Here is a 23,942-nt window from a genome sequence, read left to right as displayed (position 1 = left end):
GGCACAGGTGGTGCATCAGCCAGTCATCTCGGTCAGTCGACCCGTGGCACCTGCTGGGTCTGCCCCGTGACCTCCTGCCAGCGGGCGTTCGACACTTCACGTGGCCTCAGGGTGCACATGGCCTGGCACAAGCGTCGTGGTGACGTCACCGCCACTTAGTGGCGAATGGCGGTTGTTGTTGTTGTTGTGAGTGCGCGTGAGTGTGAGTGAGTGTGTGAGTATGTGTCTGAGTGTGTGTGAGTGCGCGTGAGTGTGTGAGTGAGTGTGTGTCTGAGTGTGTCTGAGTGTGAGAGTGTGTGTGAGTGTGTGTGAGTGAGTGTGTGTGTGAGCGAGTGAGTGTCTGAGTGTGTCTGAGTGTGAGTGAGTGTGAGAGTGTGTGTGAGTGTGTGTCTGAGTGTGTCTGAGTGTGAGAGTGTGTGTGAGTGTGTGTGAGTGAGTGTGTGTGTGAGCGAGTGAGTGTCTAAATGTGTCTGAGTGTGAGTGCGCGTGAGTGTGTGAGCGAGTGAGTGTCTGAGTGTGTGTGTGTGTGAGTGCGCGTGAGTGTGTGAGTGAGTGTGTGTCTGAGTGTGTCTGAGTGTGAGAGTGTGTGTGAGTGTGTGTGAGTGAGTGTGTGTGTGAGCGAGTGAGTGTCTGAGTGTGTCTGAGTGTGAGTGAGTGTGAGAGTGTGTGTGAGTGTGTCTGAGTGTGTCTGAGTGTGAGAGTATGTGTGAGTGTGTGTGAGTGAGTGTGTGTGTGAGCGAGTGAGTGTCTGAGTGTGTCTGAGTGTGAGTGCGCGTGAGTGTGTGAGTGAGTGTGTGTCTGAGTGTGTCTGAGTGTGAGAGTGTGTGTGAGTGTGTGTGAGTGAGTGTGTGTGTGAGCGAGTGAGTGTCTGAGTGTGTCTGAGTGTGAGTGAGTGTGAGAGTGTGTGTGAGTGTGTGTGAGTGAGTGTGTGAGTGAGTGTGTGTGTGAGCGAGTGAGTGAGTGTCTGAGTGTGCCTGAGTGTGAGTGAGTGTGAGAGAGTGTGTGAGTGAGTGTGTGAGTGTGTGTGAGTGTTAGAGTGTGTGTGAGTGTGTGTGTGAGTGCACGTGAGTGTGTGTGAGTGTGTGTGTGCCGGAATAAATCATCGACGTCTCCTTCGCATATCCGCCTCTCCGTGTAAAACCGCAACAAACAAACAAAAGCAATGCGGACAAGCGGATTCTGTACACAACCCACGAGGACAAGCAATAAACAAAACCCTGGGCCGGTTTCGACACACGGGTGCCTCATCAGCAGAGGCACACTCGCTTGAATGGGTGCTGGCGAACTGCGAGATGTCGAATAGGCAATGGTCATCGTGTGTGTGTTTGTTTGTGTGATATGGCTCCTGAGTTCTCCTCTACACAACGACGCCAATGATTATTTTGAGTTATGATATTAAAAAAAAAAATTAGCGTCGAACTATCCCTCCCCCCAATACAGCCAGACCAATGCTAGGGTTGAGTGTTGATCACTCAGCCCCATACAGCCAGGCGAATGCTCCCATAGGGTTGGGTGTTGATCACTCAGCCCCATACAGCCAGGCGAATACTCCCATAGGGTTCAGTGTTGATCACAGGGTCCCATACAGCCAGACCAATGCTCCCATAGGGTTGGGTGTTGATCACAGGGTCCCATACAGCCAGACCAATGCTCCCATAGGGTTGGGTGTTGATCACTCAGCCCCATACAGCCAGACCAATGCTTCCATAGGGTTGGGTGTTGATCACTCAGCCCCATACAGCCAGACCAATGCTCCCATAGGGTTGGGTGTTGATCACTCAGCCCCATACAGCCAGGCGAATACTCCCATAGGGTTCAGTGTTGATCACAGGGTCCCATACAGCCAGACCAATGCTCCCATAGGGTTGGGTGTTGATCACTCAACCCCATACAGCCAGACCAATGCTCCCATAGGGTTGGGTGTTCATCACTCAGCCCCATACAGCCAGACCAATGCTCCCATAGGGTTGGGTGTCAATCACTCAGCCCCATACGGCCAGGCGAATGCTCCCATAGGGTTCAGTGTTGATCACAGGGTCCCATACAGCCAGACCAATGCTCCCATAGGGTTGGGTGTCAATCACTCAGCCCCATACAGCCAGGCAAATGCTCCCATAGGGGTTCAAATGTTAATTGCTGAGCCCCACAGAGCCACGCTAAGACTTTTTAGTTGAGCTTAGTTTAACTTCGCATGCACGCAACGCATGCTGTTGTCTGCTCAACTAAGTTAAAGTTATTAAAGTTATTATTATTAAAAGGTATTTGTAGCTCCAAAGGGCATAAGAGATGGTACTCATCTCGATGTTGATCAAATTGTTCTTTTCCTAGTTTAACCTTTCATCGATTGGGCTCATTTACTCAAGAACGCTTCTCTGATCTTCTTGGTTCTTTCGGTAAAGTCACGTAGAATGGAAATAATAAAATAATAAAAAGAAAACATAATAAAATAATTCTCACGACGTTTCGGTCACAACGCAAGCAGCCGTCCTCAGGTGAAGAACAGTTCCGTCGAGAAGACAGAGTCTGTTTTATTTTTTATTATTTTATTATTTCCCTTCTACGTGACTTTACCGAAAGAACCAAGAAGATGATCTGCCTGTGTCCTCTTTAGAATGTTCACACTTAAATTCTAACTTAGCAATCTTTGAAATACGTAATCAACCAGGCTATGCGTTAACTGTGTGTTGACCGACCCTCTGTGTTGTATTACATTACATTTCGATATTTTACTAGGTTATTTAATTTTAGTGTGTCTTTCTCCTGATTTTCAGGCTTGCTTGCTGTGCCATCGTACTCGCAGCACCACGTTTTCTTTTGGACCACTCATTGATATGCTAATTTTTTCTAACCCCCCTCCCTCTCTCTGCCTCCGCCCCCCCTCTGTCTATTTAAGGCCACCCCACAGAGACGATCACCCCTCTCTGTCACCTGTGTTGCTCTCGCTATGTATGTATCTTGTGATATCTGTCTGCTAATATGTCTGTCTATAGTTTTCTGGTTAGATATTATGTCGCTATTTCATTATACCTGATGATGATTGCTTGTGTTGCAATCGAAACGTCGTATTCTATTATTTAATTTAATTTATTATTTTATCTTTAGACGTGACTTAACCGAAAGAACCAAATAATGAATCCCTACAGTCACGAAAGTTTAAATCGAAATTTAACGCTTCTCTGACTTGAGTCTCAATTACATTTATTCCTGGAGGTTCCTGACTCCCTTTCCGCAGCAGGGGGCGACGCTTTCCGTCGTGTTTAGCGATACAGCGCCGGTATTTGAAAATAAAAATAATCTAAATTCAACTTAAATTTTTTTTTTTGCAAAAAAGCTAATTTTTAAAAATATATTTCGATTTTGCGAGTTATTTTTGTTGTTATTGTTTAGTGTTGACGTGTTTCGCTGTGACTCGTTGCGTTCGTTGGAGTAAGCGGCGGTGGTGTTGTTTAGTGTTGACGAAACCCGACTTTAGGAGCCGCTTGGCTCACCAGGGGACTTCAAAATAAACTGAAAATTAACTCAAGCACAGTGATGTTTTGTGTCGCGATGTAATTGTCTTGGGATTTTTTGTTGTTGTAAAATTTGAGAGGGAGAGAGAGATAGAACCCCAACCCCCCCCCCCCATGTTTTACGTACATTCACTTTAACACGTCGTTGGCGGCTTTAGCGACCAATATAAATGCGTGTTAATATAGAAATGTGTCGTTGCACATGCTGTACTAGTAAAGAAAATATGCGTGGCGGCTAGAGTCCTCTCGTCCTATGTCTTGAGATGGCTGCCACCTATGGGTCAGATGATTGCCTGCCACCATTAAGCAATTGGTAATTAAATATAATTTTTTTTCCTAAAATGTTGAAAATAAATTGTCACGCACAACGAGTCTGTGTGCAAAATGTCAGCTCGATTGGATCACGGGAAGTGGGTTAAAAAACGACCGAAAGATTTGCACGATCGTAAGCGCGCAAGCAAGCAAGCAAGTGAACTTAATATAAAGGATTTTAAAATAACGTTATTATGGATACGTACCTTCCTTGGCTGACACCCCGGGTCATCATTCATCTTCTTCGAATGATGTCACGGGATCTTTAACGTCTCCAAAGACAAAGATCCCCCGTATAGCCTTGACAGACTGTAGGGGCAAGTGCTGTTTAGCGAGCACCTATGAAAGCCGGAACGGCACACGAGGGGGTGGGTGGCCAGCACCACGCCCGGCCGCCTTTGTCTCCCCAGTGGTGATGTTTACACACCGCACCAGGTACTCATTTGAAGCTGAGTCGACCTAGGGGAGGCCCAGGACCGGTTCAGATAATCGACGCCGGTGTTGGCCGTGAGCGGGAATAGAACCTGGGTCGCCGGGTTCATAGCGCAGCGTAGCGCTAACCACTACACCACCGCTCCAACAACAACAACAACAACCGCCATTCGCCACTAAGTGGCGGTGACGTCACCACGACGCTTGTGCCAGGCCATGTGCACCTTGAGGCCACGTGAAGTGTCGAACGCCCGCTGGCAGGAGGTCACGGGGCAGACCCAGCAGGTGCCACGGGTCGACTGACCGAGATGACCGAGATGACTGCTGGCCGATGCACCACCTGTGCCCCCTACTTTGCCAACTTGCTGTGCTTTAGCCACCCGGCGCTCCGCTCGTTGTTGTGAGCGTCGCTCCTCCCCCCTCCGTTGTTGTTGGAGGGCGACTGCCTCCAACTGCCCAGTAGCGTCCTTCACGAGCCTCCTCCACAGAGGCCGATCTTGACACCGCTGGTACAAGTCATCGGCAAGTTCACTCAGCTCCACGTTCTCCTGTACCACATCACTCCATCTCTTCTCTAGCCCGTGTGATATGAACTCGATTTAAAGCTTTCGTGACTGCAGGGATGCATCTTCTTGGTTCTTTCGGTAAAGTCACGTAGAATGGAAATAATAAAATAATAAAAATAAAACATAATAATATAATATAATATTATTTGATTATATTTTATTTTTATTATTTTATTACTTCCCTTCTACGTGACTTTACCGATAATAATACAAATAAAACATAATAAAATAATATAATATATTATTTTATTATGTTTTATTTTTATTATTTTATTACTTCCCTTCTACGTGACTTTACCGAAAGAACCAAGAAGATGAATCACTCCATCTCTTCTCTAGCTCGTGCCGCGCCCCCTCGATCCAGCTGAAACAAAAGCTGTTTAGGCACACACACACACAGACACACACACACACACAGACACACACACACACAGACACACACAAACACAGACACACACACACACGCAGACACACACACACACACACGCGCCCGCAGCGTGTTGAACCCTAACCTCCAACACGATGTTTCCCGCGGCCCAATATGACGTTGTTGCCATCACCAGCGAAACGTTCGTTTTGCTTAGATTGTAAACGTCGTGGGGTTGTTTTTTATCGACACTAACACACACAACCGGTGACGCTGAAGCAGTGACTAATTCGTCGTGAAGTTTTTTTTTCGCATTGTTGGGTCAGATTTCGTAAATATGTGTCGTTAAAACCGCCACCACACGACGCAGACCTGCATCGTGGACCGATATCGGTCGCGAAAGCCTCCGAAGTGTTTTAAACCGCCGTGAAAAGGTCTCCCTCATTACAACACACAAAGCGCTCGCCACACGTTAACCGCAAAGGGTAGCGTACTTCAATAGGGATTACCGTTGCTGGTAGGGCTATTTTAATAAACACAATAGACATGAAGGACAAGTTCAAAGGGCTCGCATAATGCACATGCATAATGAACGTTGCCTCATTAATCCACCCCCTCCCACACATTGTGCAAGAGCGCATAAGCGTGGTTACTACATCTACGCCTCGATATAAGGAACAAAACAGGTGGACTTCTCCACATATCTGGCTGTCGCCTGATGAAGCTGGTTGTAATTACAGGCGAAACGTCGTACTCGGATTGTAAATGTTGTGGCTTGGCTCTCCAATACACAACCGGTGGTGCTGTACCAGAGACCCATAGACCCACACAGAGGCCCACAGACTCACACAGAGACCCATAGACTCACACAGAAACCCATAGACTCACACAGAGACCCATAGACTCACACAGAGACCCATAGACCCACACAGAGGCCCACAGACTCACACAGAGACCCACAGACTCACACAGAGACCCATAGACTCATACAGAGGCCCACAGACGCACACAGAGGCCCACAGACTCACACAAAGACCCACAGACTCACACAGAGACCCATAGACTCACACAGACACCGCATCAGCTGCGCTCCTGCGGCCGTCTGGAACGCTCTTCCTTCCGATGTTAGGAAGAGAAGCCACTTGAACTATGCACTTCTAAATCATGTACATTGACAAACTCCCTTCTATTTAAAGCTTTCGTGACTGCAGGTATTCATTTTCTTGGTTCTTTCGGTAAAGTCACGTTGACATTACCGAAAGAACCAAGAAGATAAACTCACTTCTTTAGAAAAAAAAATTGATTGCGTTTGGTTTGTTGTCCTTGTAAACAGAACGTGCCAAATTAGCGAACCACTTCAAGTGGTTCGACCAATTGTCGCGTTCTGTTCACGTGGTAACCCCTAGGAACCCGCCGTGTCGGGTGGAGATGGGTGTACGACACAAAGTGACACTTACGCGATCTCTAACCCCCCCCGCCCTCCAAAAAAAACCTCTTTAGTATAAATATCAAACACGTTCACAGACCCTGAGCCAGACCCGACTCAACATTACAGCGGTATCGCTAAGCATTTAAAACAAACACACGCATTTATATGATGCTGACTCAATTGGCACGCGTCTCCCAAAGCGCCGGGCTGCATCAGATTCCACCTCCGGCGCTTTAAGCGTGACCACCTCCGACATTTGCCAAAAGATGAGCGGCATATTTTAAAAAAAATGTAACACTCGCTATATTGCCAAAAAAGAAAGGGGATCCGTCCTTAATGAGTAGGCAAAGTAAGAGCCCAAACCGGGCTCTTAAGTGGAGTTGCCAGGTTCCACGCGTTGTCCAATTAAGTGTGAAATGTCAAACCAAGCGTGTGGTGGTGGGGTGTGTAAATGGCATTTCCTTGACAGCTGCGGGTGATGGCATCCGATGAGTCACGATCATCACGGCTATTGGTGGAGCAGATGAATTGTCTTTCAAGGCACACGTGGTGTTCATAATGTAGCTTATTTATTTAAGGGCGCCCCACGGTGGTTGCGATGTTACCTCCCTCGCCTGGTATGCAGGAGGTCGGGAGTTCAATCCCGAACCTGACGCCTGCTGATGTATATTTGGAGTTTGCGTGTCTCTCTCTCTCTCATCACCATCATCATCACCGTTATCACAGTGGCTAGGAGATGTTAACTACCTCGCCTGGTATGCAGCAGGTGGGGAGTTCGTTCCCGACCCTGACGCCTGCTGCTGTATATTTGGAGTTGGCGTGTTTCTCTCTCTCCTCGTGATCGCGTGGATTTTTTCTCCAGGTCCTCCGGTTTTCCCCTCCACATTTAGAATCAACGTCGCGCGTTTAGAGTATTTGGCTACTTATAAATCTCCACCGCGATGATGATATCATGAGCTATCATTTGTGGCCAGGTCGCTTCTGAAAATGAACTGCATAGCTCAGTGGGCCTTACCTGGCAAAGTAAAAGAGAGCTGAGTTTGGTGTAGCAGTTGAAATTGTGTTTTAAGGGACACGGTATGGATAATAATCATGGCTTTTACACAACGGCCTGGGCAGAAATAGTCGTGGGATCTATTACAACATTGCAGTACGACAACTTGCGCGCAGGCCTCGGCTCGTTTAAACAAATATAAATGTAAAGGTGCAGCCCTGCAATGGCTAGATCACGCCACTGCTGGCGGAGGAAGGGCCTCCACTCGAAGGAGCTCTCTATGGTATTTGGTCTACTCTTCCACGTTGACCGGACGTGTTGGAATGGGAGGGTTGCAGAGGTAGCAACCGGGTACCCGATACCCGTACCCTACCCGATACCCGGCTACCCGTACCAGGCCGGGTACGGGTAGCCGTTTGCGACCCTGGTACGGCCGGGTACTGGTACGGGTAGGCCGTGAGTCACTGGTGAGTCACCGTTTGTCACTCATTTCCCAACGTCTTGTCTCTTCTCACAATTCAAGTTCCTAGAATCAACCCACCCGCGCCTGCAACATGGCTTCATCCCAGAGGTCGCAATCGGGTACCCGATACCCGTACCTTACCCGTACCCGGCCGGGTACGGGTAGGGTACGGGTACGACCGGGTACGGGTACCAGTTTGCGACCCTGGTGCGGCCGGGTACGGTTAAGAAATCAAAACCCGTTTGCGACCTCTGGAGGGTTGTACCCACACTGCCCCACCAAACGCAACCTGCCGAATCAACTGACTGTGAACCCGGGCGACCCGAGTTCGATTCCCGCTCAGGGCCACGCACATCGGTGACGAATGTCTAAACCGGTCCTGGTTCTCCCCTAGGTCGACTCAGCCTCAAATGAGTACCTGGTAAGGTGTGTAAACAATTCTACCAGGGAGACAGAAGGCGGCCGGGCGTGGTGCTGGCCACCCATGCCCATAGTGTGCCGTTCCGGCCTTCTGAGGTGCTCGCTAACAGCACTTGCCCCAATAGTCTGGTAAGGCTATATGAGGGATATTTGTCTTTGGTGTGGACGGAGGCGGGGGTGGGAGAACAACTGGCGGAGCTAGGAGTTGGGGGGGGGGGAAGTGAGGGGGTCGATTGAGAAACTTTTCCAACTGTTTCAACTGCCCCTCCGGGAAATCATATCCAACAGGCGACCTCCTGGATTGCAAGCTAACCGTTACTACATATATATTTATTTTGATTTAAAGCTTTCGTGACTGCAGGGATTCATCTTCTTGGTTCTTTCGGTAAAGTCACGTAGAAGGGAAATAATAAAAAAGCATATGTTGAATTTTTTTTATTTTATTATTTCCCTTCTACGTGACTTCACCAAAAGAACCAATAAGATACGTACATATATTTTAATTTACTATTTTGTTTTACCAGATAAGGCCAACCTGAGCAGCTGATATTATAATCGCTCTCTTTTTCAGAAGCTGCATGGCTCTCACGAATGATAGCCTTAACGACGTGGCTGATATCATCATCATCATGTGGCAATTTATAGCGGCAACAGCAGCAACAGCCAAACATTCTCTTAAACCTTTACACGAGAGGGCATGTGGCAGCATCCCTGAATATTCTCCGGACAAAAAGCGAGGACAATTGACGGCTCGTGACAAACGCTGCAGCAGCAGTGACTTTTTTTTGCGTTTGTGTGTGTGTGAAAGTAAAAAATCTCGGCCGAAAAAAAGTAGTTTTTTAGGTTAGCGAGAAGAGAGGTTGACAAGAGGGCACCCAATTAGCGCGGAGGCAGAGACCTGGTGAGAGGCAGTGGCAAGGCAGACAGACACTGATGGGACATCACACAACCGCCAAGAGGAGCCTCCTCCTTCTCCTCGTGTGCAATGTCACTTTAGCAACGACGACAACCTACAAAAATAAAGCTCAACATTCTAGATTTGAAGTTTTCATGACTGCAAGGATCCATACATACTCTTGGCTCTTTCGGTAAAGTCATGTAGGTAAAGAAAATAATGAAAAAAAATAAAAATTAAAATAAATAAAATACAATCACACGATTTTATTTTCTTGGTTCTTTCGGTAAAGTCACGTAGAAGGGAAGAAATAAAATAATGAAAATAAAACATAATATTTTATTAATATTTTATTATTATTATGTTTTATTTTTATTATTTTATTACTTCCCTTCTACGTAACTTTACCGAAAGAACCAAAAAGATGAATCCCTGCAGTCACGAAAGCTTTAAATCGAAATGATTTTATTTATTTTTATATTTTATTTTTAAATAAATAAAATGAAATCACATTAAAACAAATATTTGTATCTTTTATTTTATTTTTATTTATTATTTTCTTTACCTATGTGACATTACCGAAAGAACCAAGAGTGTAAACCTCAACATTCTAGATTTGAAGCTTTCGTGACTGCAAGGAATCATATTCTTAGGTTGTTTCGGTAAAGTCACGTAGGTAAAACATCAAAATTAATGAAACGTCGTGATTTTTGTTTTTATTTTATTTTCATTAATTTTGATGTTTAACCTACGTGACTTTACCGAAAAAACCTAAGAATATGAAACCTCAACATCTTTTACTTTAAACAATCAACACTTCTACTGATGCATTTTCCGTTCGTATTTGTTCCGCAGTGGTGGCTTGCGAGAATGAGTTCCCTGCTTTGCCCATTGTCAAGTGGCTTATATTGTTGTGTTAATTCAATCCCAATAAAAAACTGGACACCTTTAAATTTTTTTCTACAAAAGTATGTTTTTTTGTATTATTAACAAGACGATATCAGGTGCACAACACACAGAGAGGATATGGAAGGAGGAGTTGGCTCCAGCACTAACCACACATTGCAAATCACGGAACCTGTCTTAAACCGCACGTTTCAATAAACTAATTCAGTAAACTGTTTCAATAAACTGTTTCGATAAACTGCTTCAATAAACTGTTTTAATAAACTACTTCAATAACTGTTTTAATAAACTGTTTCGATATACTGTTTCAATAAACTGTTTCGATAAACTACTTCAATAACTGTTTTAATAAACTGTTTTAATAAACTGTTTCAATAAACTGTTTCGGTAAACTGCTTCAATAAACCGTTTCAATAAACTGCTTCAAGAAACTGTTTCAATATACTGTTTCAATAAACTGTTTCGATAAACTGTTTCGAAAAACTGCTTCAATAAACTTTCAATAAACTGTTCCAATAAACTGTTTCAATAAACTGCCTTCAATAAACTGTTTCAATAAACTGCTTCAATAAACTGTTTCGATAAACTGTTTCGATACATATTCTTGGTTCTTTCGGTAAAGTCACGTAGAAGGCAAATAATAAAATAATAAAAATAAAACAATAAAATTCTCACGACGTTTCGACTACAACACAAGCAATCATCATCAGGTGAGAAACCCACAGCATGAAATTTTGAAAAAAGTGGCGTTTTTTTCTGAACGTCAGCACCACGGACAGCAACTGGCGGTTGTTCAGACGGACGAATCCATCTACGCTCGGAACGGAGGAGGGGGGGGGGAGAAAGAGAATAGAACAATCAATTAAGACTGCTTCAATAAACTCTAGAACAGCCTGTTGTCTTCTTCCTAAGCTCTGATAAGAAAAAAAGGGGGCTGGGGGTGGTGACGACGACTGGGCAACTTCATCAATTTCTTTTCAGTAATTTACAATAAAGACTTTTATTCCAATAATACTGGTAGGAACCTCCTGATTACACCAGCCCACAGGGGATTATTGTGTCTGTCCGTCCGTCGTGCAGGGAGGGGCTGGGTGGGGAGGGGAGGGTGGGGAGGGGCTGGGTGGGGAGGGTGGGGCTGGGTGGGGAGGGGAGGGTGGGGAGGGTGGGGAGGGGCTGGGTGGGGAGGGTGGGGCTGGGTGGGGCTGGGTGGGGAGGGGTGGGGCTGGGTGGGGAGGGGAGGGTGGGGAGGGGCTGGGTGGGGAGGGTGGGGTGGGGCTGGGTGGGGGGTTCGGAGGGGTGGGGCTTGATGGGGAAGGGCTGGTCACCCCGTGGTGCCCTTATAAAACTCAACGTTTAACCTACTCACGCCGGCTTGTGCCCGCCCTCACAGTCGGGCATATTTGCGGAATACACCACGCCGCCGTTGACCCTGGCCATTGACCGAGCAACCCAACGTTCCTACCAGCTCCCTCCGCAGGAGGAATGTGTTTAATTATATCCACCCGCGATTCCTAATGTGAGGGGCAAAACGTTCCCACCGACCCCCCACCTCTGCCCCCCCCCAAAATATAAGAAGTCAAACTCCGCCTTGTGATCACGTCGAGTGGTGGTCAGTCTTCTACAGCGTCGTCATCTCGCGCAGATTGAGTCGCATGATCGCCGCCTGGTAACCGCAGACACCAACACGAGCTGGAAACAATCACTGTGCTGCTGCTTTTCGACGTTTCGGGGATGGGTCCGGCCGGCGAGTGTTCATTCGACGCGCGCGAGCGAAAGTCTCGGAGTGCCCAGAGCTGCCCGGAATCTTTGGGAATCGGACTCTCTTTCAGTTACTCTTTGGTTCTTTCGGTAAAGTCACGTGGGTAGAAAGATCAAACAAAGAATAATATGTCGGGACGTTTCGATCGCAACACAGGAAAAAAACAATCCGGCAGTTTCACTGCTGTGTTGCCTAGGATGACACCACGGGGTTGTAGAGTTCATCGAAAGAGTTTATCGAAACAGTTCATCGAAACAGTTTATTGAAAGAGATTATCGAAAAAATTTCGATCGAAAACTTTCGTGACTGCAGGGATTCATGTTCTTGGTTCTTTCGGTAAAGTCACGTAGAAGGGAAGTATTAAAATAATAAAAAATAAAACATAATAAAATTAAATTCTCACGACGTTTCGGCCACAACGCAAGCAGCCGTCCTTGCATTGTGGCCAAAACGTCGTGAAAATTTCATTTTATTACGTTCCATTTTTATTATTTTATTTTTAAAATAAAATTCTCACGACGTTTCGGCCACGACGCAAGGACGGCTGCTTGCGTTGTGGCCGAAACGTCGTGAGAATTTAATTTAATTATATTATATTTTTATTATGTTATTCTTTCCCTTCTACGTGACTTTACCGAAAGAACCAAGAATTTAGTTGATCGAAAACCTGTTCTCATCTTTTTTTTTACTTCTACAAGCGCATTCAGTGTGGCTTGTCCAATAAGTGTAACTCTGATACTCTGCACAACTAACCCTGATGCGTTAAGCGGGCGTTGATACGTTATTTTTTTTTGTATTTAAAGTTATCTTGCCAAACGACATCTGGCAATCGGGCAACATTTTTAAAGTCAACTCTTTATTCTGCTGATAACCACCCAGCATGTCGAAAACCCGGGTCCAGAGTGATTAAAAGTTACGCTTCGATAACATCGGTTTGCTTAATGGACACATAATTGTTTTGTGTGTGTTTTGTTTGTTATATATATAATGTGGAGCGACAGTATAGAGTTCTGCTTCATATGTTCGGCTTTAACGTGATGGATGTGACAGCAGGTATCGACTGCGCAAGGCCACGTGGCATCGTTGGTAATTGCCCTTAAATCGCAATCAGAAGAGGCCGCGAGTTAACGAGCACACACCGACGGCGATTTTATCGTATCACCTCCATCGCTCGTTACTCATCATCATCACCAGCAGCAGCAGTAGCAGAAGCAGCAGGAGCCATGGCCCACGTGCACAGCGACAGCAAGATCCGGGGCTACCTAATCTAATCATCGTAATTTACTGTCAGAATAACAATATTAATTATTCTCATTATATGACTATCACTCATTCCTTTAAGATAAGAGTAGTATCAGTTTCGATTTAAAGCTTTCGTGACTGCAGGGATTCATCTTCTTGGTTCTTTCGGTGAAGTCACATAGAAGGGAAATAATAAAATAATAAAAATGAAACACAATAAAAAAACAATTCTCACGACGTTTCGGCCACAACGCAAGCAGCCGTCCTCAGGTGAAGAACAGGTCTGTCGGGAGGACAGCGTCTGAATGAAACACCCCAGGTGTTTTATTTTTATTATTGTATTATTTCCCTTCTACGTGACTTTACCGAAAGAACCAAGAAGATGAGTATTATCAGCTTAGGGGGTGTGGACAATCGGTCAGGTGGGCCCCCCGCCCCCAATATTTGTGATTTTTCTCTCACACGGTCGCACCCCTCTGTTAAGGCGATACTGGGAATCTTTGTCTTTGTATATTTATGATACCGCCAGAGATCCCTGCTTGTATTTGGCTATGGAGGTCGCATATCGGTTTAATTTAGAACTTAAGAGGGGAACACGTGTACGTTTTACTGGTAGGTTCCACCAGCCCACGGGGGATTATTGTGCCCGTCCGTCCGTCGTGCAGGGAGGGGCTGGGTGGGGAGGGGCTGGGTGGGGAGGGGCTGGGCGGGGAGGGGCTGGGTGGGGAGGGGAGGGTGGGGAGGGGCTGGGTGGGGGGGGGGAGGAGCTGGGTGTGGAGGGTGGGGAGGGGCTGGGTGGGGGGTGGGAGGGGTGGGGCTGGGTGGGGAGGGGCTGGTCACCCCGTGGTGCCCTTATAAAACTCAACGTTTAACCTACTCACGCCGGCTTGTGCCCGCCCTCACAGTCGGGCATATTTGCGGAATACACCACGCCGCCGTTGACCCTGGCCATTGACCGAGCAACCCAACGTTCCTACCAGCTCCCTCCGCAAGAATGTGTTTGTTCCAAGGATGTGCAATGGCAAATCAACGTTGCGCCTTTTGTTAAAGTGGGAGGGGAGGGGTTGGGCGTAAACAAAGGGCATTAAAAAGGAAGAAACAGCGTGGGTTGAACGCTTCCTATCGTCATCACTCGCAACTCGTGATGCTGTTTTCAAATTGTGGGGGATTAACCGTCGTCTCTATGTCTCTCTCTCTCTTTCAAAAGTGCGGATTTCTTTTATTTGCAATGTTTTGCAATTGGAGTTCCCATGCTGCTTCTGTTTAATAGCGGCTTTACGATTGCGTGATTTATTTTCATATTTGGTTGTTGGTGCGCGCAGGCTGATAATGCGATCGGTGTGAAGTGATGAGCTCCCGATGCATCATCATTTTTAAGGAATTTCTGCAAAAACAAAAAAAAAATGCGACACTTACATTTTTTAAAATTTTTAAAATTATATGTTTTACCCCCTATCCTGCACGTTTGTTCGTTTTTTTGTTGTTGTGAACGTGAAGAGCCATATATGCGTTCGGCGCAATTCGACGGCTTGTAAAATTAGTCATCACCGCGTCTCAGCGTGATGTTAATTAGTACATCTATCATTTGCGATCTCGCTATAAAATGTATATGCCGCTTTGCGTTGTAAGACGAGGGGGGGGGGGTATCTATCCGTGAATTGCTTTCATTTTCGCGTGTGTATGTGCGCGCATTGCAAATTTACAGCACTTACACCCAACATTCTACTAAGGTTGAACGGGGTATCTTTGTCATGGTATCGTGACGTTTGTTTGCACATGCACGTGTGTTGAGCTTCTTTCGCACCGTACGTAGCCCACCGTGATAATCGGAGGGAAGGGGAACTATGGGTCTCTGTGTGAGTATATGGGTCTCTGTGTGAGTCTATGGGTCTATGTGTGAGTCTATGGGTCTCTGTGTGAGTCTGTGGGTCTCTGAGTGAGTCTATAGGTCTCTGTGTGAGTCTATGGGGTTCTGCGTGAGTCTATGGGCCTCTGTGTGAGTCTATGGGTCTCTGTGTGAGTCTATGGGTCTCTGTGTGAGTCTATGGGTCTCTGTGTGAGTCTATGGGTCTCTGTGTGAGTATATGGGTCTATGTGTGAGTCTGTGGGTCTCTGTGTGAGTTTATGGGTCTCTATGTGAGTCTATGGGTCTCTACAAGTCTACGGGTCTCTGTGTGAGTCTATGGGTCTTTGTGTGAGTCTATGGGTCTATGCAAGTCTACGGGTCTCTGTGTGAGTCTATGGGTCTCTGTGTGAGTCTATGGGTCTCTGTCTTCTCCGTGTGGCTGATGTTGATGTAGAGAGCAGCGGCTGTGACGTTACAGCGAGCTGGTCGATGAGCCAGATGATTGCGTCAGGAGTGTCGGATGGTGGTGAATCATCGCGGTTGTTATGACCCATCAGCCTCCTCCTTCGTATTCGTGATTGGAGCCTTCAGGCGTTCTCTGTCCGACGGCGGTGTCTTGGGTGGGTGACCGTCGTCGCTGCACACTGCCCGTTAGAGATATGTTACGTTCGTTTGTCGTTTAATTCCCCATTTGTGCGTGAAAATGTCTTTACAGAAAGAAAAAAAACCACGCGCACGAATCCATCGACGCACAGTATTTTTGGCCACGTGACAACTTGTTTTTGATTGGCTGCGTCGGGTGGTGGAGGGCCGTCATCGTCAAAACAAATTGACATTTCTGCAACGACGAATCAATCATAAATCATTAATATTGGTCGTGACACCGCGTATATATATAAAAAAAAACATCCGATTGGCTAGAGATCCCGATAGCGGATGCCCCTTCCGCTAACAGTGGCGATGAACAGGCAGCTGCAGGATTGCGCCTTTATCATCTCCTTTTTTAAAATTATTGTAACGCAAAGAACCCAACGCAGCCGCCCCCCCCGCCCGCCTCCACGAAGAAGCCTTCACGCAAGATGCGAGTAGACACGCCGTGAGCCATCCCCAAATGTGCCAGAGTCCGTTAATGACCCGGGCTGGAAGCAATCCCGTGCGCTCAGTGGGCACGCAACACACACTCGGTCAGACACGACAAAGACAAAATATCCCACCACCACCACTACCACCACCACCACCAACCTCCCGTGTCATCCTGGAAAAACAAAAAGCTGTGCTCGTTCAGGCATTGCTTGTCGACCGGCGACTAGCGACGCGTTTCGTTCCGGTGTTGTCCGTTCCTCCAGCGCCGATGGCTTTCCCTGTTCTCGCCGTCCCCTTTCTCGCTCTGCGCTGATAAGCGCCACGATTATCCCTCGCGCGCTATAGCTGGGTAGCTGGCTAAAGCGGGATTTCCGTGGGTCAAGAGGCAGCTAGTAACGTACACGTGTTCCCTTCTTACGTTCTAAATTAAACCGATATGCGACCTACATAGCCAAATATAAGCAGGAATCTCTGGCGGTATCATGAATATACAAAGACAAAGAGCCCCAGCATAGCCTTAACAGACTGGAGGGGCGAGTGCTGTTAACGAGTAGCACCTATGAAGGCCCAAACGGCGCACGAAGGGCGTGGGTGGTTCAGCACCAACCCCGGCCGCCTTTGTCTCCCCCAGGTGCTCATTTGAGGCCGAGCTGTACCTAGGGGAGCCCCAGTACCGGTTTAGAGAATTGTCACGGGCGTTGACCGTGAGCGGGAATAGAACTCGGGTCGCCGGGTTCGTAGCGCAGCGTAAGGCTAACCGTTGCACCACTGCTCCCCACACGACACACACCACACGACAAACAAAGATCCCCCGTACAGCCTTAACAGACTGTAGGGGCAAGTGCTGTTAGCGAGCACCTATGAAGGCCGGAACGGTACACGAGGGGGTGGGTGGCCAGCACCACGCCCGACCGCCTTTGTCTCCCTAGTAGCAATTGTTTACACACCGCACCAGGTACTCATTTGAGGCTGAATCGACCTAGGGGAGGCCCGGGACCGGTTCAGATAATCGTCACTGGTGTTGGCCGTGAGCAGGAATCGAACCCGTGTCGGTGGGTTCATTGCGTAGCGCGCTAACCGCTACACTACCACACGACACACACCACACGACACACACCACACGACGCACACCATACGACACACACCACACGACACACACCACACACACCCAGGTACCAGAGTCAAGTCCGCGTAGATCAAGCAGCGCGTGCGACAGCCGGACATCGTGCCGTGTTCAAGCACACGGCACGCACGCACCCGGCAATTGCAGATGTCATCTGGGCACGCAAAGGCGCGCTGTGATGTTGGAAGGCAGCTTTTAAGAATAGTGGTTTTTCCCACTTTTTTATGGCAACAAAACTGAAACCTTTTAACAAGGAATCATGTGTGCATTAACCACAATACTTGTGGTCAAAATGCAAACAAAAGACACACTCTGATAATATACGCATTGTCCTTGAAACTGATTGGTCCACACAAGAGACAGCTTTCTTTTGAGCCTCGTCTCAATTGGTGCTAGACCAGAGGACGGCAAAAGGCGTACAGCTCAAAGACAATGCACTATCAAAGTAATGAGGGCTTGGGTTAAGCATCTACATCATTAGACCTCCTTTGCCAGTACCAAAATATAATAATAGGGGTTTTCCCCTTTTTGTCAACAAAACTGGAACCTTTTTACAGGAAATCATGCCAGAAAAAAGGGGGAAAATATTTTGGTTCTGGCAAAGGAGGTCTAATGATGAAGGCAGCTATTTTTTTTATAGCGCGTGTACGCTTCCCACAATCTACAATTACAAAGATTTCACCCTCTCCGTTACGCAGCTGCTACGAGGTTGAAATGTCGTGCCGGGCAGAGGTTGCGGGAGGAGTCGTCAGGGTCACGGGTTGACTGCGATGGCCTAGAGGTGCAGCACCCAACCTGCGGTTGGCCACTTTAACAGGACGCGCAGCGGAAAAGATTTGCTCCCCACGCATTTCGTCTTCTAACAGGCGTCGAAAGCTGTTCGCGAGCACCCAGTGCAGGCGATGCTTCTCGAGGCGGATGAGGCCGGATGCGCAGTGCTCTGTGAACGAGCAACGCAGATGCGGAGGGGTGAGACGAGACGAGCACTATTACTGGTAGGAACCTCCTGGTTACACCAGCCCACAGGGGATTATTGTGTCCGTCGTGCAGGGAGGGGAGGGGTGGGGAGGGGCTGGGTGGGGAGTGGCTGGGTGGGGAGGGTAGGGCTGGGTGGGGAGGGGTGTGTGGGGATGGGCTGGGTGGGGAGGGTGGGGAGGGGCTGGGTAGGGAGGGTGGGGCTGGGTGGGGAGGGGCTGGGTGCGGGGGGAGGGGCTGGGTGGGAAGGGTGGGGAGGGGATGGGTGGGGAGGGGTGGGTGGGGAGGGGCTGGGTGGGGAGGGTGGGGCTGGGTGGGGCTAGGTGGGGAGGGGCTGGTCACCCCGTGGTGCCCTTATAAAACTCAACGTTTAACCTACTCACGCTGGCTTGTGCCCGCCCTCACAGTCGGGCATATTTGCGGAATACACCACGCCGCCGTTGACCCTGGCCATTGACCGAGCAACCCAACGTTCCTACCAGCTCCCTCCGCAGGAGGAATGTGTTTAGATGATTATTATTGTTATTGTTATTTTGCAGCTATAACTGCCCGACATGATGGGGCACTTTTGGTTAAGCAATCATTTGCGGGCGCGTCGCTTCTTGAGCAATAAGTGAATGTCTTGAGTTGAAGCTTTCGTGACTGCAGGAATCCATGCTCTTTTTGGTTCTTTCGGTAAAGTCACGTAGGGTAGAAAATAAAATAAATCACGACGTTTCGGGCGCAACACAAGCGTCCGCTGTGATATTAGAAGACAGATACCTACGTGACTTTACCGAAAGAACAACAGAGTATATAATAAGTGAATGTCGTAGTGGGGCTTTGTCTCGTAGGATGGGGGATGGTTCAGTGTTGTATTTATATTCTTAGGTTTTTTTCGGTAAAGTCACGTAGGTAAAAAATTTAAAATTAATAAAAGTAAAATAAAAGTAAAATAAAAATCCCGACGTTTCGGAAGCAACACAAGCTTCCGTCTTCAGGTGGAACAGTCACAGCACAATAGCTGTATCAAGTGAGAGAAATTACAGAAGCACCGTATTTGTATACATGTATATACTAGTTGAGGAGGGTGGGAGGAGCCAAGGTAGGTCCTGAATATTATTTTTGTGAGGTTCGGTGCGGCTGAAGCACGCTGTTGTATTTGTTTGTGTTTTGGCTGATTTGTTTACCTTTCTTGTACTTTGCACCCCTATCGTGTTATTTGTTTGTACTGTTTGTTGCTGTAGCCTCCTTGGCACGTGTCCCTACTGAACGTCTGTGACAAAAAGAGCTTTGCAGCTCATCGGATTCCTCCTCGTGCGGTGTAAATAAAGAGTCTGGATCCGTGCGCGACGCGGAAAACGGCGAGCGATCTGAGCACGACAGCAGCAAATCGGTTCGCGATTTGGCAACGACGACGACAAAAAAGAACAACAACAACAGACAACAACCAACAACAACAACAACAACATGCGGTGCTCGCCCTTCTCGAGAGAGACGCCACTCGAGTTGCCGTTCTTCTTCTGCGTATTATTATTTTTTCTTCTGCGTCTTCTTCTACTGCTGCTTCTTATTCTGCGTCATCTTCTTCATCTGCTGCTTCTTCTCCTGCTGCTGCTTCTGCATCTTCATTTTCTGCTGCTGCGTCTTCTTATTCTGCTGCGTCTTCTTCATCTGCTGTTTCTTATTCTGCGTCTTCTTATTCTGCTGCTGCGTCTTCTGCTGCGTCTTCTTATTCTGCTGCTGCTGCTGCTTATTCTACGTCGTCTTCTTCATCTGCTGCGTCGTCTTCTACTGCTGCGTCTTCCTATTCTGCGTCGTCGTCTTCTTCATCTGCTGCTTCTGCTTCTACCCCCCCCGCTCCACCTCCCCCCGCCGCCTCCTCGTCGTGTCTCGACGCAGCTCACGGAGGCGAGCGCGCCGACAACTTCAGATGCTGGCTTCATCTCGGCGGGAAGCCTTTAGATGGTGACCCCCCCGCCACCCCCTCCAAGGCTCTCAGCAAGTAGCCACCGGCTCTGTGCTGCTCTGACACGCGCGTAGCCTGAGCAGGCAGCGGCAAGTCCATCAACAAGAAGTCCGACACCGCCGATGAGACCCAGGGTGGTGGAAACCGGTCCCGAGTGTGGCTCGCTTCATGCCAGAGGTCGCAACCGGGTACCAGATACCCGTACCCTACCCGATACCCGGCTACCCGTACCCGGCCGGGTACGGGTACGGGTAGCCGTTTGCGACCCTGGTGCGGCCGGGTACGGGTAGGCCGTGAGTCACTGGTGAGTCACCGTTTGTCACTCATTTCGGGTAGGGTACGGGTATGGAACGGGTACCCGTACCCGGCCGGGTACGGGTACGTGTACCCATTTGCGACCCTGGTGCGGCCGGGTACGGGTAAGGAATCAAAACCCGTTTGCGACCTCTGCTCCATGTTTCTGAATGATATCGGTGCGCGAAGCCAACAGGCTTGACGGACCGTGACCCTCTTTTAATTTGCCGCTTGGCCTCACCCGCAGTGAGCTGTGACCGTGCGTGTGGAGACCCACCAATAGGGCAGAGGAGCGACGCTCACAACAACGAGCGGAGCGCCGGGCGATTAAAATTCAGCAAGTTGGCACAGGAGGGGTACATCTACCGGTCATCTCAGTCGGCCAACCCATGGCACCTGCAGGGTCTGTCCCGAGACCTCATCATGCACCTAGCCTGGCACAGTAGGGGTACGGCTGGTGGTGCATCTACCGGTCATCTCAGTCGGCCAACCCATTGCACCTGCAGGGTCTGTCCCGAGACCTCATCATGCACCTAGCCTGGCACAGTAGGGGTACGGCTGGTGGTGCATCTACCGGTCATCTCAGTCAGCCAACCCATGGCACCTGCAGGGTCTGTCTCGAGACTTCCTGTCAGCGAGCCTTCGACACTTCACGTGGTAGCCTCAAAGTGCACCTGGCCTGGCACAGGCGCCGTGGTGACGTCGCCGTCACTTAGTGGCGAATTGCGGCTGTTGGTATTGGAGACCCACCGAATGGAGTTGGGCTCACCTTGGTCATTAGCCACGAGAAGAGGCGAGCGAGGTGTGCATTGGGGCAACACTGCTGCGTCGGGCTGGCGGCCACGCAGATAAAACGATGTCATCCGGCACCGTGGATGCAGCGATGGTTATTATTATTATTTTTTTAAATACCACTTTTCTTAGAGGGGCTCTCTAGCGCTCAGCCTACGTCAATCAAAAAGTGTGCTGCGGTTTCTCAAACGTTGTGCTTTGGCCCGCGGATCGCTTGGCCGATGCAAACATTCACTCCGCGGGTCACCCCTAGCCACCCCCAGCCACCTCCAGCCACCCCCTACCACCCCCGGTGACAAAACGCATTCAACTTATCTATCTAAACAGCACTCATATAACGTGATTCATGTTACCGAAATATGCAACGAAAAATTCTACGCAGATATTTGTTTTTTTTACAGGGGCATTTAGATCCTAGGGTTAGGGTGGTTGAATCAAGGGCGGTTTATCTCACCTCGTTGTTCAATGAAATATCACGAGTAAAATATGAATCGGTGTCCGAAACAGAAGGTAAAATAAACGTATGTCAGAATTTTACATGTGCAGCGATGGTCGGTGATTGATCTCGGAGTTTCGTGAAATCCGCTCCCTGGCCCGCGAGAGTCACGGCCGCCAGCCACCTCCTTGCTTATACCAGGGCATGGCAGTACAGCAAGTGGGATGATTTTGGACGTGGGGTTTGTTTTCTGGGCAGTCCGGTGAGTTACTCACACGTGTGTAAAAACACTCAATTTGATCGAGTCGGCCATACATCCCCATATACCCATATAGCAGGGGTAGGGAACGTTCGGCAGGCCCGCGAAATCATTTGGGTCTGGCCCTGCCAAGGCAACCGCAGGCGGGACTCGAAATTCAACAAATCGAGGAGCAAACCTGGAAAAGCAGTTGCGAGTAGCAGCAACATCATCAATACCAGCTAACATCACACGCCTCGCCAGAGAGAAGCAGTTCCAGCCATCGCATTAGGGGCGAGTTAATTAAATGTTTGACCGAATATAACGGGCTAATTTTTAAGTTCATAATTTTGTAATGGCCCGCGAATGATGTTATAAATATCCAAATGGCCCTTGGCAGAAAAAAGGTTCCCCACCCCTGCCTTATAGGATCACACAGCTTGGGCAATATTGTCTTCTTGGTTCTTTCGGTAAAGTCACGTAGAAGGGAAATAATAAAATAATAAAAATAAAACAATAAAATAATTCTCACGACGTTTCGGCCACAACGCAAGCAGCCGTCCTCAGGTGAAGAACAGGTCTGTCGGAAAGACAGCGTCTGAATGGGCACCACCAGGCTTGGCAGCGTATATTTAAAATATATTATTTCCCTTCTACGTGACTTTACCGAAAGAGCCAAGAAGATGTGTAGAGTTTGTACGTTCTACCCCTTTTCTGCAATGGTTTTCTTCCGGATTTTCCAATAGTAAACATAACGTACAATGTATATTTAAAATATATTATTTCCCTTATACGTGACTTTACCGAAAGAACCAAGAAGATGAATCCCTGCAGTCACAAAAGCTTTAAATGGGCAATATTGGTGATGGTCCTGGCTGGCTTCCTCGCCTGTGTGTGGTGTCCCGCGCATCTGATTCATTCTCTCATCTCTCTCTTTATCTGAATCGTTATCTACTCTCTCTCAAAGTCATTCTCTAATCTTTTTCTAAATCATTCTCTCTCTCTCTCCAAATCATTATTTACTCTGTCTCTCTGAATCATTCTCTCTCTGTGAATAATTCTCTCTCATATCTCTCTGAATCGTTCTCTCATCTCTCTCTGAATCATTCTCTCTCTCTGAATCATTGTCTCTCTCTGAATCATTCTCTCTCATCTCTCTCTCTCTGAATCATTCTCTCTCATCTCTCTCTCTCTCTCTGAATCATTCTCTCTCTCTGAATCATTGTCTCTCTCTGAATCATTCTCTCTCATCTCTCTCTCTCTCTCTGAATCATTCTCTCTCTCTGAATCATTGTCTCTCTCTGAATCATTCTCTCTCATCTCTCTCTCTCTCTCTGAATCATTCTCTCTCTCTGTGTGAACATTTATGGGAAACTGTGATCGTTACAAATGGTAACCTATTATCCATCATTATCATTATTATTATTGAGACAATCAGTAGTTGGTGGGGGGGGAGGGAAGGAGGGGAGGGGTTGGGTGTTGGGCACCGATGTGGTGCTGTCACTTCCTTCCAAGCTATTCCCCCCACCCCCTTTCCCCGCGTGCATCCCCCGGCCCGGATTTTCGAGCCGAGGAACGGCTGCGTCGGCGTGCGGGGCCCACGAAGCATGTGGAAAGCGAGAGGCGGCTAGCTCGGGGACAAAGAAGTGTGAATTGCGTTATTTGTGGGCCCCGCGCCTCCGACTCCGTCCCCATTAACCGGTGCGCATCGGGTCGTGTGTCCTTCCCACAACAATAAATAAATAAATACATATTGATGCGACACTACAGAATTGTGAAGCGGATTGGAAGATGTGTGGGGGGGGGGGGGGGGGAGAGGGCGGGGGGGGGGGGGGGCGGGGGGGGGGTTCTGGGGAATTGTTTGTGGTTGCCACCTGTCCAGGTTTTCCCAGGATTGTCCAGATCGTCTTCAT

This window comes from Lampetra fluviatilis, chromosome 62, assembly GCF_964198595.1.
Source record: "Lampetra fluviatilis chromosome 62, kcLamFluv1.1, whole genome shotgun sequence".
Lineage (NCBI taxonomy): Eukaryota > Metazoa > Chordata > Hyperoartia > Petromyzontiformes > Petromyzontidae > Lampetra > Lampetra fluviatilis.
This window is presented reverse-complemented; position numbering follows the sequence as displayed.